The 4,279-nt window shown below is 40.2% G+C and overlaps 1 pseudogene; it reads left to right on the top strand.

Moving 5' to 3' along the window:
* The first annotated feature begins 2,395 nt into the window (after positions 1-2,395).
* LOC102502916 (importin subunit alpha-1 pseudogene) overlaps positions 2,396-4,279 on the top strand; it is a 58,305-nt pseudogene continuing 56,421 nt past the window's right edge.

The following is a 4,279-nucleotide window of genomic DNA, read 5'->3' as shown; positions in this document are numbered from 1 at the left end:
AACATATATGTGGATGTACTTGATTGAGACAATGCACAGTGTATTTTGGATGGAAAATTCATTTGTGTGTTGGGATGGTGTAAAGTGAATTAATAAATAAATTAATTTAAAAAAAAAGAAAGCAAGAAAAAAAATAAATGAATAAAGTTGAGTGAAATAATTCTACACAAACAAGCAATATAAGCCAAAATTTTGAATTTTTTTTTATTTCCAAGGGGGAGAAATGTCCATGTTAAAGATACTTTTTCTTGAGGGTAGGCAGGTGCATGTTGGTTGAGATGCTGGACTCCCACATGACCAGCCACAGTTCAAGTTCCGGACCTGACGGCTTGCTTTCTCACTTTACCTCCCCCTCTCTCTCTCTCTTTCTCTCTCCTCTCTGGTCAAATTGAATAATAATAATAAATAAAATAAAATAAAATTCTAAAATAAAAAAGTTTTTTTAATAAAAATATATTTTGAATATTCAATCAAATTCCAGGATTCTATTTTGCACATCAATAGAATGGCCACTAGGTGGCAGCACAAAGTTAGAACTAGTGAATGCCAGTGATTCTGTGACAATTTGTCTACAACTCCCTTAAGAATTAGTATGATAGTGGCCAGCAGTTGGCAGGGTGGTCCCACATGACTGATAATGGTTAGAGTCCCATACCTGGCAGCTTGCTTGTTTTCTTTTTCTCTGTCTCTCTGGTGAATGAACGTGCCCTGTAGCAAATTGAATAATAATGATGATAATAAGATTACATAAATAATTCTTTAAAAAAAGAATTAGGATGATGGGAAGGTAAAGTAGTAGGGAGGACAGCTGTAGATACTAGAGACAGTATAGGAGGAAGGGGTTAATACGAGGTGAGAGGAGGGGGCGCAGAAAAAACATAAACAGACATATGAATGAAAAGTTATCTGGTGATGATAATGTATGTGGTAATTTCTTTGACTGGATTGATATATACTGTATTTATGCTAGAAAAAACATTTTGTACACTGTAAAGATATACAGCAATTAAATTTAAACTTAAAAAGTGAAATTTCAAAATTAAAATGAGAAAAAAATGAATTAGTGTGCATGGAGGTTGAGATGGCTGGATCCCACATAGCTGACTGCACAGTTTGTGTCCTGGACACAATGATTTTAAAAGATACACTTATGGCTTAAAAAGACACACTAGGTGTGTGTATGCTTGCACAAAATCCCAAGGGGAAAGTGGAGAAGGGATCGTGGCATGGACATCCCTCCTTGGAGGTGATTTCTCACTTCCTCTCTCTCTCTCTCTTTCTCTCTCTCTCTCTGGTGAGCACACATGCCCTGTAGCAAACTAAAAAAGATGTTAAAATAAAGAATTAGGATGCTCTTAATAAGCAATATGAGGACCAGGTTCACCTATCTAAAAGAGTCACAAAGTCTTGCTTTTCAAGATTATTTAGGGTGTAACTGCACCCAGATTATATCTGCAAAAGCCTGCGATGGAACTCAAAGCACGTATATCTACTCTGAATTTCTCTGGGCTGGGAGACCCCATAGAGTCCACAGGTGCAAGTGGACACTTCAAGCAGGATGAGAGATTAACTGAGCATGATCAATCGAGGTCTTTGGGGTATTATGAGCAGCAGGTAGCCATGTAGAAAATGGTGTTCCAGAGCAGCACTGTCCCAGGGGCACTCACTGTAATTAGATGTCTGGTTGACAGAGGAGGTGGCAATGACATTACCAGCTCTCTATAGTCACCATGGATTATAAAATGTGAGATCTGGACAGGATCTCACAGATCTGAGTCTAGTCTTTCTGTGGTAGATGCTGTGATGCAGTATCGAAATCCCCCTTGAGGACTAAAAGACATATTATCTTCACTATTTGAAGTGCTTCCTGAAGACAGTTCTGTAGGAATGTCCACTGAGCAAAGAGAGCTGTCTTGCTCAACCTTGTATCCCAATGCTGCTTATTTTCAATGACAGCTTTATACTGGGGATTAAAAACCTGACCCCCTAATTCTGATTCGGGAGGGCCATCCCAGTTTCAGAGTTTTCTATGGGACACCTGGAGCCTATGTTACAACATTATCACAATTCAGCTTCTCCCTCTGCCCAATTCTGCCTTTTCCCCCTTGCCTCACAGGTGCTCAGAGAGCACCCCCAATAAACTTCCTGCACACTAAGCTCTGGCTCCGAGTCAGCTTCCCTGAGGAACTCAATCCTCAACTTTATTTTACTTGCAGGGAAACTGAGGCAACTTTGAGAGTCATATTTAAAGAAAAATTATAATTCTGGCACACCATCTTAAGGCTGAGCTGTGGCGGACGTTTCTAGGGCAGCGGATCCCCAGCCTGTGAGTCCCACACCGCTTCTTGTGGGAGCCTAAGCCATCTGTGCAGCTTTCTCCTTTCATCTCATAACCATGTCCACCAATGAGAACGCAAATTCAACAGCTGCCCGTCTTAACAGATTCAAGAACAAGGGAAAAGACAGTACAGAAATGAAGCGGTGAAGAATAGAAGTTAATGTGGAACTGAGGAAAGCTAAGAAGGATGACCAGATGCTGAAAAGAAGAAATGTATGCTCATTTCCTGATGCTACTTCTCCACTGAAGGAAAACCGGAACAAACAGGGCACTGTAAATTGGTTTGTTGATGACATTGTCAAAGGCATTATTGGCAACAATTTGGAAAGCCAGCTCCAGGATACTCAAGCTGCTAAGAAGCTGTTTTCTAGGGAAAAACAGCCCCGCATAGACAACATCATCCAGGTTGGGTTGATTCCAAAATTTGTATCCTTCTTGGGCAGAAATGATTGTAGTCCCATCCAGCTGGAATCTGCATAGGCACTGACTAACATTGCTTCTGGGACGTCAGAACAGATCCAAACTGTGGTGGGCAGAGGCGCTATCTCAGTGTTCATTTCTCTGTTGGCCTCTTCCAATGTGCACATCAGTGAACAAGCTGTGTAGGTTCTAGGAAACACCGTAGAGGATGATTCAGTTTTCTGGGACCTGGTTATCAAGTATGGAGCAGTTGACTCACTGTTGGCTCTCCTTGCAGTTTCTGATATGTTATTGTTAGCATGCGGTTACTTATGTAACCTTACTTGGACACTTTCAAACCTCTGCCACAAGAATCCTGCACCCCCACTAGATGCTGTTGAGCAGATTCTTCTTACTTTAGTTCATCCTCTGCATCACAATGATCCCGAAGTATTAGCAGATACCTGTTGGGCTATTTCCTACCTTACCAATGGTCCAAACGAATGGACTGAAATGGTTGTGAAAACAGGAGTTGCTCCCTAACTTGTGAAGCTTCTTGGAGCTACTGGATTGCTCATTGTGACTCCTGCCCTAAGAGCCATAGGCAATATTGTCACTGGGACAGATGAACAGACCCAGGTTGTGATAGTTGCTGGAGCACTCGCCATCTTCCCCAGCCTTCTAACCAACTCCAAAACAAATATTCAGAAGGAAGCTACATGGACAATGTCCAACATCACCACCGGTCAGCAGGACCAGATCCAACAGGTTGTGAATCACCGGTTAGTCTCGTTCCTTGTCGGCATGCTCTCCAAGGCTGACTTTAAGATGCAGAAGGAGGCTGTGTGAGCTGTTACCAACTACACAAGCGGTGGAACAGTGGAGCAGATTGTATATCTCCTCCACTGTGGCATCATAGAACCACTGATGAACCTCTTAACTGCGAAAGATACCAAAATTATTCTGGTTATTTTGGATGTCATTTCAAATATTTTTCAGGCTGCTGAGAAGCTAGGAGAAACTGAGAAACTTCCTGTAATGATCGAAGAATGTGGAGGCCTGGATAAAATTGAAGCCCTACAAAACCATGAAAATGAGTCTGAGCACAAGTCATTTTTTTCTTTTCCTTTTTTTCTTATATATTTTATTTTTTATACATTCAATTGCTCTACATCATTACAGCATGCAAAATGGATTTTCCCAGCATGAATACATTGCATATTAGTCCAGTTAAAGACATTATCATACATGTTATCATCAACAGATATTTTCCATTTTGTGTCCCTTAAATATTTTGCTTCTTTCTTTTTCCCCTTGATACCCTCTTTTTCACCCTCCCTCAGTTCACACCACACTGTCTCTAGTATCACAATTGTTCTCCATGACTTTTTACCTTCTAATTTTTCAATTTCTGCCAAAAAAGTGTAGACATTCAGTATATATTGAGTGGGGACATACAATGCCTCGGTTTTTTTAGAATTATTTAACTAAAATTTATTTTTTATTATTTTGTATTGTTATTGTTATTTTTATTATTTTTTA

The sequence above is a fragment of the Tupaia chinensis genome, unplaced genomic scaffold (genome assembly GCF_000334495.1).
Source record: "Tupaia chinensis unplaced genomic scaffold, TupChi_1.0 Scaffold141474_1, whole genome shotgun sequence".
Lineage (NCBI taxonomy): Eukaryota > Metazoa > Chordata > Mammalia > Scandentia > Tupaiidae > Tupaia > Tupaia belangeri.
This window is presented reverse-complemented; position numbering and strand designations above follow the sequence as displayed.